The following is a 12,838-nucleotide window of genomic DNA, read 5'->3' on the forward strand; positions in this document are numbered from 1 at the left end:
ATTGAGGTAGAATTGTGTGCCTGAAAGATACAGATAGTTGTACCATATTTGCAATGGCAGTGGAGGGGCATCTGCTGAGAGGCCAGAAAAATATGTGGTTCCTGAAGAGGGACAGAGCATTTCAGTAGTTGCAGGGGCAACAGTCAGGATGACTGACTGATCTGGCCTTGCAACACCAGCCAACATGACCTTACTGTGCTGGTATTGGTCGCACACTTTATCTTGGCCTTTCTGTGACCGGTGGAAGTCAGCTGTCTTCTTGCCACTCTGGAATGCTTACACAGGGTGTATACGTGGACAAGGAAAAAAAATTCCCGGATTTCTCCTAGATTTCCCGGTTAACAATACACTTTCTCCAGGTGAAAACACAGGGAAAAAATGCGTTTTGGAAAGATCTTTGATGTGCAGCAACATGTACACTGCATATTTTCCTATTACGAAAGTATAAATTTGAATTCCACCAAATACCGCATGTTACTTTCCGAAGCATTGAAATCGAGATTGCGATGCGCTTTTGTAAGCCAGTCATAGCTCATGTCACGTGATCTCACCAGCCGATGACAGAGGGTATTCAGAGCTTAGGACATGTGATGTAGTCAGCCAATAGCAACATTACTCTTTAAGTAGAGCGAACACACAAACAGAAAAAGTTAATGGTTTAAATTAATATACATAGTGTCGCTACACAAAACGCAAAGCTTTCACATGAAATATTGGTCTATAAGATTAATACGCTGCAAGAGAAGCTAAGATTTCACATATAATGCTGGTCTTTTATGTGTGTATTACAATTTAAGATTGTTGTTGTTGTTGTTGTTGTGGTCTTCAGTCCTGAGACTGGTTTGATGCAGCTCTCCATGCTACTCTATCCTGTGCAAGCTTTTTCATCTCCCAATACCTACTGCAACCTACATCCTTCTGAATCTGCTTAGTGTATTCATCTCTTGGTCTCCCCCTACGATTTTTACCCTCCACGCTGCCCTCCAATACTAAATTGGTGATCCCTTGATGCCTCAGAACATGTCCTACCAACCGATCCCTTCTTCTGGTCAAGTTGTGCCACAAACTTCTCTTCTCCCCAATCCTATTCAATACTTCCTCATTAGTTATGTGATCTACCCATCTAATCTTCAGCATTCTTCTGTAGCACCACATTTCGAAAGCTTCTATTCTCTTCTTGTCCAAACTATTTATCATCCATGTTTCACTTCCATACATGGCTACACTCCATACGAATACTTTCAGAAATGACTTCCTGACACTTAAATCAATACTGGATGTTAACAAATTTCTCTTCTTCAGAAACGCTTTCCTTGCCATTGCCAGCCTACATTTTATATCCTCTCTACTTCGACCATCATCAGTTATTTTGCTCCCCAAATAGCAAAACTCCTTTACTACTTTAAGTGCCTCATTTCCTAATCTAATTCCCTCAGCATCACCCGACTTAATTAGACTAGATTCCATTATCCTTGTTTTGCTTTTGTTGATGTTCATCTTATATCCTCCTTTCAAGACACTGTCCATTCCATTCAACTGCTCTTCCAAGTCCTTTGCTGTCTCTGACAGAATTACAATGTCATCGGAGAACCTCAAAGTTTTTATTTCTTCTCCATGAATTTTAATACCTACTCCGAATTTTTCTTTTGTTTCCTTTACTGCTTGCTCAATATACAGATTGAACAACATCGGGGACAGGCTACAACCCTGTCTTACTCCCTTCCCAACCACTGCTTCCCTTTCATTCTGTAGAAATTGTAAATAGCCTTTCGCTCCCTGTATTTTACCCCTGCCACCTTTAGAATTTGAAAGAGAGTATTCCAGTCAACATTGTCAAAAGCTTTCTCTAAGTCTACAAATGCTAGAAACGTAGGTTTGCCTTTCCTTAATCTTTCTTCTAAGATAAGTCGTAAGGTCAGTATTGCCTCACGTGTTCCAGTGTTTCTACGGAATCCAAACTGATCTTCCCCGAGGTTGGCTTCTACTAGTTTTTCCATTCGTCTGTAAAGAATTCGTGTTAGTATTTTGCAGCTGTACAAATTGTAAATAGCCTTTCGCTCCCTGTATTTTACCCCTGCCACCTTTAGAATTTGAAAGAGAGTATTCCAGTCAACATTGTCAAAAGCTTTCTCTAAGTCTACAAATGCTAGAAACGTAGGTTTGCCTTTCCTTAATCTTTCTTCTAAGATAAGTCGTAAGGTCAGTATTGCCTCACGTGTTCAAGTGTTTCTACGGAATCCAAACTGATCTTCCCCGAGGTTGGCTTCTACTAGTTTTTCCATTCGTCTGTAAAGAATTCGTGTTAGTATTTTGCAACTGTGACTTATTAAGCTGATAGTTCGGTAATTTTCACATCTGTCAACACCTGCTTTCTTTGGGATTGGAATTATTATATTCTTCTTGAAGTCTGAGGGTATTTCGCCTGTTTCATACATCTTGCTCACCAGATGGTAGAGTTTTGTCAGGACTGGCTCTCCCACGGCCGTCAGTAGTTCCAATGGAATATTGTCTACTCCGGGGGCCTTGTTTCGACTCATGTCTTTCAGTGCTCTGTCAAACTCTTCACGCAGTATCGTATCTCCCATTTCATCTTCATCTACATCCTTTTCCATTTCCATAATATTGTCCTCAAGTACATCGCCCTTGTATAGACCCTCTATATAATCCTTCCACCTTTCTGCCTTCCCTTCTTTGCTTAGAACTGAGTTTCCATCTGAGCTCTTGATATTCATACAAGTCGTTCTCTTATCTCCAAAGGTCTCTTTAATTTTCCTGTAGGCGGTATCTATCTTACCCCTAGTGAGATAGGCCTCTACATCCTTACATTTGTCCTCTAGACATTCCTGCTTAGCCATTTTGCACTTCCTGTCGATCTCATTTTTGAGACGTTTGTATTCATTTTTGCCTGTTTCACTTACTGCATTTTTATATTTTCTCCTTTCATCAATTAAATTCAATATTTCTTCTGTTACCCAAGGATTTCTACTAGCCCTCGTCTTTATACCTACTTGATCCTCTGCTGCCTTCACTACTTCATCCCTCAAAGCTACCCATTCTTCTTCTACTGTATTTATTTCCCCCATTCCTGTCAATTGCTCCCTTATGCTCTCCCTGAATCTCTGTACAACCTCTGGTTCTTTTAGTTTATCCAGGTCCCATCTCCTTAAATTCCCACCTTTTTGCAGTTTCTTCAGTTTTAATCTACAGGTCATAACCAATAGATTGTGGTCAGAGTCCACATCTGCCCCTGGAAATGTCTTACAATTTAAAACCTGGTTCCTAAATCTCTGTCTTACCATTATATAATCTATCTGATACCTTTTAGTATCTCCAGGGTTCTTCCATGTATACAACCTTCTTTCATGATTCTTAAACCAAGTGTTAGTTATGATTATGTTGTGCTCTGTGCAAAATTCTACCAGGCGGCTTCCTCTTTCATTTCTGTCCCCCAATCCATATTCACCTACTATGTTTCCTTCTCTCCCTTTTCCTACACTCGAATTCCAGTCACCCATGACTATTAAATTTTCGTCTCCCTTCACAATCTGAATAATTTCTTTTATTTGATCATACATTTCTTCAATTTCTTCGTCATCTGCAGAACTAGTTGGCATATAAACTTGTACTACTGTAGTAGGTGTGGGCTTCGTATCTATCTTGGCCGCAATAATGCGTTCACTATGCTGTTTGTAGTAGCTTACCCGCATTCCTATTTTCCTATTCATTATTAAACCTACTCCTGCATTACCCCTATTTGATTTTATGTTTATAACCCTGTAGTCACCTGACCAGAAGTCTTGTTCCTCCTGCCACCGAACTTCACTAATTCCCACTATATCTAACTTTAACCTATCCATTTCCCTTTTTAAATTTTCTAACCTACCTGCCCGATTAAGGGATCTGACATTCCACGCTCCGATCCGTAGAACGCCAGTTTTCTTTCTCCTGATAACGACATCCTCCTGAGTAGTCCCCGCCCGGAGATCCGAATGGGGGACTATTTTACCTCCGGAATATTTTACCCAAGAGGACGCCATCATCATGTAATCATACAGTAAAGCTGCATGCCCTCGGGAAAAATTACGGCTGTAGTTTCCCCTTGCTTTCAGCCGTTCGCAGTACCAGCACAGCAAGGCCGTTTTGGTTATTGTTACAAGGCCAGATCAGTCACTCATCCAGACTGTTGCCCTTGCAACTACTGAAAAGGCTGCTGCCCCTCTTCAGGAACCACACGTTTGTCTGGCCTCTCAACAGATACCCCTCCGTTGTGGTTGCACCTACGGTCCGGCTATCTGTATCGCTGAGGCACGCAAGCCTCCCCACCAACGGCAAGGTCCATGGTTCATGGGGGGACAATTTAAGATATATCACACAAATGTGCCAGTAAATTTTTTAATAATGACATAAATTTCTGATCTTCTGGGCTCGAAATTCATCTAAATGGCTCGTCATCGAAGACTTGATTTTTAAATGAGAGTGAAAAATGCTTTTCAAACCACCATTTGGAATATTTTCCCACGACCTTGTGCAGCTACGATGTCATAGGGAGCCCGTATGCTCGTACGTGTAAAGCATGAAAAGATCTTACATCATGACATAAAAGAAACAAGACATCAGAGGATACTCCAAGAGCATCGGAATTTTGGGACCCATACTAAACTGTGCACATTTAAAGTACACATTCGTATTTCCAGATTCCCAGTGAAGTAGGCCACGACCTGGTATTAAGTTTTTAATGTCGTTTTTGGGATGTAAATTTTCTAGTAGTAGCAGTACTGTGTTATCTCATGTTTGGTTCTTTATTATGGCATAATGCCATACGTGCTAGAAGTTGAAAACATGCACTTGAAATGCAGCGAACAGTGTGTAGAATTAAAAACTTTGTTTCAAATATATTGTCTGCCTCAGCGGAAAAGATTAATAAAAGAAAATTTCTTCAGCAAACCGACAAAAATGACTTCATTGTTCTGCAAGGCAATTAATGCTCGACTGTCAGAAAGGTGGAAATAAAATAAAATCTGCAACCAGTAACACATTTTAGCCTTCCGTAATTATGTGAATGTATTTTAATTCACTTGATAGCTCCCAGTCACAGAAATCTGTTTTGTTTTCATTTGACGTGAGAGCAGTAAATGAAGAGGAAACAGCAAAATCACTAAATGTAAACACGGATCACGTGGAGACTACTCACTTCCCCACTGTAACTCAGAGAAAGAAAGAAAGAATTTCCAAAAATATGTTCATTTTGTAGCGCACGTCTTTCTGAAGAGTTTGATGCATAAAACATGTGTTTGAGGAAATGTAACACGTGTTATTTGGTTGTAAGTGTGCCAAAGTGCAGTGCCTCGCCTCGTCACACAGCATTATTTTATCACACGTCACTGTACTTCGCTCTGTGGAATTGAAACATGTATATTTTGTAATGGATGCCATCAAATCATATTTAGAACAGTGGAAATTAAAACGTCCTGTGGTGCCTCTCCTGCTTACAGTTGGCCGGTTGGACACCCTGTCCCTCTTTTTTTTTTTTTAAAAAAAAAGAACTCTTCAGAAAATTTGCACTCTTTATTCCCTATCACTTAACAACTTGCTGCTTTGTGTGACAAAAAATTAAATATAGGATACATAAACCCAGTAAAGACATGAGACAAGCAAGACAATACACATTTCTTCAATCCTTAGCTCCTAGAATTTTGCTCTCTAATCGAGCTACAGCTTTACATGGTGTGCTTTCCTTTCTGCGAAAGAATCTATTACCTCAAAGTTCTTCAAACGTTTTGCTACATGAAAAGTTGAAATGTCATTGTCTAATACTGAGAAAGCTGTTAATACAAATAGGACCCAAGACTGGTGTGGTTTCCCGATCTGATTATGTCTATTTTGCACTGTCTGTTAGATAAAACAAAATCAAAAAGTAGTAGTATGAAATTTTTATACAAACTTGGAATCGTCATATTGTTCCATAATTTGTGTGATGTACCCGTTTCTCCTCCTTCCTCTTTCTAACAAACAGTCTTGTCATCACTAATTCTGTCACTATTCCTACCAATGTCAAAGCTTATTTGCAGTTTAACATCACTAACTCTGGAATCACTGGTTTAGTTATCCTGCGATTATTCTCCAGTCAGGCATTGTTACATGTTTGTACAACGCGTTTTCTGTGCTTCTTCCAGAATAGAACTTAATGCGGCTGCTAGCCGGGGACTGTACAAACTGGCGCTTACTAGTATAGTGATCTGACCAAATATTTTCTGTCAAAATTTCATTTTCTTGGATACACCGAGAAGGTAATACGTAATATATCTTACCTGTTATTCGTTTATTTCCACTCCTGTAGTCTGAATCTATGGATGTCGGAAGTAATTATAACAACACTCATCATTCGCAAACCCAATCAACCACACAATTAGACAGCGGTTGTCATTCATCCGTTCGGCCTTAATCCGCTCAGCTTGTATAGCCCCTTTTGTCTGTAGGAAAGTTTGTTTCTACATGCGACGAGGATTCCCCTGACAGAGACATCATGTACACTATGCACACATTCACAGATCAACTTACGATTCATTCAGAAATCAACTTAGAATGTGTTCAAAAATTTAAAAAAACCGACAGGAATGCATTTCAAAGTCATATGAATAATGAATAGACTAACATGTGCTGGATGCTAATCGCTTTGTGAAACAAGGTCTCTTCCCTCAAGAATATGAACTTTGCCCCCCCTCCCCCCCCCCCCCCCCCCCCGGCCCCCTCCTCCTAGATCTGGGCCTGCTGCGCACACATGAATCTGGCAACTTGGGCGCTCCAGTAAAATTTTTCCCGGTAGCATCTACCTGCTTGCTGCGACTGCTTACACAGCCAACAGTCACATTTCTGTAGCCTGAAGCGGGAGAAGGTACTACTAAGCTGCACATGCACATGATCCCGCTCGTTACTGCTAAAATGAATCTAATGTAAACAGTTGTGACGTCACACTCATCGGAGGCAATTTGTTGTTACGAAGCATTGCATAGTCTTCATAAAGCCTTTGACACATTTTGCTGTTGGCAGATGCTTGTATGAGCACTATGTTTTGTCGCTGTATATGGCGTATTTCCTTTGCAATTGAAGTTTTATTTTCGTTTTTTCTCTCATTCATGTTTTATTGCTGCAGTATTATTCTGTAGTAGTGGGATACAGTAATATCCTTTGTTAGAGTATCGGTTTTTACCAGTCAAAATTATAAAAATTTGACTGCAAACAAAAACAATGGAAAATTCCCGGAATTCTAAAAAATTCCCGGGTTTTTCCCAGTTTTCTCCTGGATGAAAAAATTCCCGGGTTTTTCCTGGATTTCCCGGTTGTCCCGGGTCATACACACCCTGTTACAATCATTGCTAACACTGGCTACATAACAGTACTGTGTATTGTAACAATATCTAACCATTGTGAATATTGTGTTGATCCATGTGGAGTGTGGAGTGTTGTGTGTAGCGATTATTAATATTATTTACAAAAATGAGCAAAAAGGCTGTACCCTATCCTTCTAGCAATTTGCCCACAACTTTTGTGTCACTTCTGGGCTGCATCAATCCAAAGCTGGCTGCTCTGAGCGGAGGAGGTGGGGCTTTTCTCAGCACCCAACGTGTTAAGAGTTGTTCACAAGCTTCTGCCCCCACCATTTTCCACTCAGGGGCCAAGTAAAAGTGTGCAACCAGTACTGAAAATGGCTGAAGGCAAGGGGAAACTACAGATGTAATTTGTTCTGAGGGCATGCAGCTCTACTGTATGGTTAAATGATGATAGAATCCTCTTGGGTAAAATATTCGAGAGGTAAAATAGTCCCCCATTTGGATGTCTGGGTGGGGACTACTCCAGAGGATGTCATCATCAGGATAAACAAAACTGGAATTCTATGGATCAGAGCACGAGATGTTAGATTCCTTAACTGGGCAAGTAGACCAGAAAATTTAAGTTAGACATGGTGGATATTAGCAAAGGTTGATGGCATGAGGACCAGGTCTTCTGGTTAGGTGAGAACAGGGCAATAAATACAAAAATCAAATAGTGGTAATGCAGGAGTAGGTCTAATAATGAATAATAAAATAGTAAAGTGGGTAAGCTACTATGAACAGTGTTGTGAATGGATTATTGTAGCCAAGATGGACACAAAGTCAACATTCACCACAATAGTACAATTTTATATGTCAACTAGCTCTGCAGAAGATGAAGAGATGGAAAGAATGTATGATGAGGTAAAAGAAGTTATTCAGATAGTTTGGTTAGAGGAAAATTTAATTGTGGCTGGGGCTGGTATTCAATAGTAGGATAAGGAAGAGAGAAAAAAAAATCGGTAGGTGAATACAGACTGGGGAAAGGAATGAAGGAGAAAGCTGCACAGAATCATCACTAACAGTTGGTTTAAGTGTAGTGAAAGAAGTGTGTATACATGGAAGGGACCCCAGAAAGTTTCAGATTGATCATATAATGATAGTACACAGATTTCGTAATAAGATTTTAAACTGCAAGACATTTCCAGGGGCAGATGTGGACTCAGACCACAATTTATTGGTTAGTAACTGCAGCTTAAAGCTGAAGAAACTGCAAAGAGGTAGGAAATTAAGGACATAAGACCTGTATAAGTTGAAACAAACAGAAGTTGTCGAGAGATTCAGAGAGAGCTTTAGGCAATGACTGACTACAACAAGAGAAAGGAATACAGCAGAAAACAAATGGGTAGCTTTGAGAGATGAAATATTGAAGGCAGCAGAGAATGAAATAGGTAAAAATACATGGCCTAGTAGAGATTCTTGGATATCACAGGAGATACTGAATTTAATTGATGAAGCAGGTGAAAGGCAATACAAAGATCTAAAAAATGAAATTCACAGGAAGTGCAAAATGACTAAGAAAGAATGGCCAGAGGATGCACGGATATAGAAGCATATATCACTAGCGGAAAGATAGCTACTTCCTACAGAAAAAATTAAAGAGGCCTTTGAAGAAAAGAGAAGCAGCTCTATGAATATCAAGAGCTCAAATGGAAAACCAGTACTAAACAAAGGAGGGAAAGCTGAAAGGCGAAAGGAGTACATAGAGGGACCATAGAAAGGAAATGAACTTGAAGGCAATATTATAGAAAGGTAAGAGGATGTAGATGAAGATGAGATGGGGGATATAATACTGTGAGAAGAATTTGACAGAGTACTGAAAGACTTAATTCAAAACAAGGCTCCTGGTCTAGATTACATTCCGTCACAACTACTAATCTTCTTGAGAGAGCCAAAACCATTGCATCTGGTGTTCAATATGTATTAGACAAGCAAAATACTCTCAGACTTCAAGAAGAATGTAATAAATCCAATTCTAAAGAAAGCTGTTTCTGACATGTGAGAATATTACCAAACTATCAGTTTAATAAGTCATGGTTGCAAAAAAATTCTTTACAGAAGAATGGAAAAACTGATAAAGTCAATCTCGGGGAAGATCAGTTTGGATTTCGTAGAAATGTAGGAACACATGAGGCAATACTGACCCTATGACTTCTCTTATAAGACAGGCTGAGGAAAGGCAAACCTATGTTTATAGCATTTGTAGAGTTGGAGAAAGCTTTCGATAATGTCGACTGGAATACATTCTTTGAAATTCTGAATGTAGCAGAGTTAAATACAGGGAGTGAAAGGCTATTTACAGCCTGCACAGAAACCAGATGGCAGTTATGAGAGTTTAGTGACATGAAAGGGAAGCAGTGGTTGAGAAGGGAGTAAGACAGGGTTGTAGCCTATCATTGCTGTTATTCAATCTGTACATTGATCCAACAGTAAAGGAAATCAAAGAAAAAAATGGGAGGAGAAATTAAAGTTCAGGGAGTAGAAATAAAAGTGTTGGAATTTGTAGAGAAAGCAAAGGACTTGGAGGAGCAGTTGAATGGATTGACAGTGCCCTGAAAGGAGGATATATGATGAACATTACCAAAAGTAAAACAAGGGTACTGGAATGCAGTCAAATCAAATCAGGCAAAGCTATGGAAATTAGACTAGGAAATGAGCCACTTAAAGTAGTAGATGAGTTTTGCTATTTGGGCAGTAAAATATAGACTGGTAATAGCAAGAAAAGTGTTTCTGCAGAACATAAATTTGTTAGCATCAAATATACAATATACAAGTGTTAGGAAGTCTTTTCTGACAGTATTTTTCTGGAGGATAATCAGTTCTGACAAGAAGAGAATAGAATTTTTTGAAATGTGGTACAACAGAAGAATGCTGAAGGTTAAATGGGTAGATCATGTAATTAATAAGGAGGTACTGAATAGATTTTGGGACACCATCCAACTAAAAGAAAGGATCAGTTGATAACACATATTCTAAGGCACCAAGGATCACCAATTTAGTATTGGGGGAAGTGTGGGAGGCAAATATTGTAGAGGGAGATGAATACAGTAAGCAGATTCAAAAGGATGTAGGTTGCAGTAGTTATTAGGACATGAAGAGACTTGTATGGGACAGAGTGACACAGAGAGCTGCATCAACCAGTCTTTGGACATCAGACCACAACAACATGCATGAGTTTCATAATGTCTAAGTACAGAAGGAAGTCACTGATTCAGGTAACTATTTAACACAAATCAAAATCATGTTCCTACCAAACAGATCCAGACCTAAGGTGAATGATTTCCAAAGCTTAATACAAACTGCCTGATGAACACCGAAGCTTCCACTCATGACATGCAAAATGAAGACCTCAAGGTGTGGCCGGACCTCCACAAAACATTACAAACATCAACCATGAAATTAAGACCACCACCCAGGAAACATGAACATGAGTGACAAGCAATGAAGCTGTCAATAGGTGAATCAAAGCATTGGATCACTGGAATGGAATCAAACAGTTGAAAGGGGGGAGTCCTTCCTCAAGGTATAAAAATCAACATAAAAAACAATTCACTGCAGAAAAATGTGCCTGGAACAAAAGCAAGCTTATAGAGATAGAGCAGGATATCCAGAAAAACAATGCATGAAATTTCTACAAGACATGTCATGAGGATTTATTTGGGTATAAACCCTCCAAAATTGTGTTTCCGCGTAATTAATGGAAAACCAGGGATAAAAAATAAAGGGAACTGCATGATACCAGCTGGTTATTTTCAAAATTTACTGAACTGTGATCCACCAGTGGAAAGTTTGCGTTTTCAGAAGCCTGCACCAAACCTAGACTCTCATCCCCAAAAAATTCAAGAAGTAAGAGAGAACTAAAGCACTTAAAAATAACAAAGTGGCACGAGAGGATGGCATATTTGCAGAAATGTTAAAAATAGGAGGAGATGACCTCATAAGAAGAATTTATGTACTCTTAATTGAAATATGGAAAACAAATGATTCCATAGGCCTGAAGAAAGTTATTGTTGTGACTCGCCGATCTTTCAAACTGCCGCCGCGCAGTTACGCGTGTCCTCTACATGCGGCGCTGTCCGCCAGCCATGCAGCAACAGCAGCAGCAGCAGCAGCAGCAGCACCGCCTATGCGGCCAGCCAGCCAGCGGCCGCTAGACTCAGACTCAGTTATGATTTGACTGTTAAAGTGTAAACACGTCTTACTCTGTTTACTTGATCTGTGACTTTCATGTATTGTGTCTTCCTTGAAATATATTTGTTCAACTTGAAGTTATAACAGTTATTTACATCTGTTACATAAAAAGGTGGTAGGGCAGACCCCAACAACTCCAGAGACTCTGTCAGTTACAGACAAGGTTCTATCCAAAGCTCTCTTAAACATAGTAGCACAGCAAACAGATCATTTGATTGCTCAGTATAAAGCAGGCTTCAGAAAAGATAGATCATGAAATGAGCAGATTTGGTGTCCAAAAACAACACTAAGGACACATCGAACTATCAACACATATGTCACATTTGTGGGCTTTAAGAAGGCATATGACTGTGTTGATAGACAAACTGTTTTGGACACTTCAGAAGAGCTCAGAGTGTACAGGAAAGCTAGAGAATTAATCTGCCACACTCTCACAAGTACATACAGGAGTTCAACAAGCAGATGGCATCTCCCAGCTTCTTTTTAACATTGTATGAGACAAAGTTATTAGAGAATGGGGGAAAGAAATCAAGGGTATCAACATCAGGACCTTGGGTCAGAGAATCAAAGAGAAGGTCCTAGTTGTTGCTGACAATCTAGCTAACTTCACTATGATTACCAAGGAAACAATATAGGCCATAGAGAAGTTACACAAAACAGAAGCAAAGACAGACCTCCAAATATCATATGAGAAGACTTATTTGAAGGAAAATTTACATAAAAATGTCTGATGATTCCCACTACAAATGAAATATGGAGTAATTTCATGTGTGTCCTCTTTTAAATATCTTGGTCAAATCATTGTATGTCTTTGGTGAGACAGTAAAGTCAATTTACAAAGAGCCACCAAACTCCAGAAAGTGTACAGAATAACATGGAGTCACTACAATAAATGAGTAATGTCTGGTACTGTGAAACGTCTGCATTACAAGATAGACGTCATGCCTTAAGCATTACATACCTCAGAAACTACATCTCTTGGTCATTCAAAAATTGATGAAATGTCAAAGGTAGAGAGAAATATTCTTATGAAAATGTATGGTCCCATTAATAAAAATAACATATGGATTATAAGAAAAACTACAGACCAATAAAGAGCAGTAGAACAGTTCGCTGATACAATACATAGATGACACTTGAAGTTTTAAGGCCACATTTCCAGATCAGACAACACTAGATTAATAAAAAAAAAACTACTTAATATATTAAGCTAAAAGAAGGTAAAAATCACTTAGTTACAAGAACTTAAGCAAGACAGGAATGCCACAGAAGATACCCTC

The 12,838-nt window shown here is 39.3% G+C and overlaps 1 protein-coding gene across 1 annotated transcript in view; it reads right to left on the minus strand.

Moving 5' to 3' along the window:
* Nucleotides 1-12,838, minus strand: part of LOC124721371 (src substrate cortactin) — a 135,403-nt gene that overhangs the window by 6,819 nt on the left and 115,746 nt on the right. The window lies entirely within an intron of this gene.

This window comes from Schistocerca piceifrons, chromosome X (genome assembly GCF_021461385.2).
Source record: "Schistocerca piceifrons isolate TAMUIC-IGC-003096 chromosome X, iqSchPice1.1, whole genome shotgun sequence".
Taxonomy (NCBI): Eukaryota; Metazoa; Arthropoda; class Insecta; order Orthoptera; family Acrididae; genus Schistocerca; species Schistocerca piceifrons.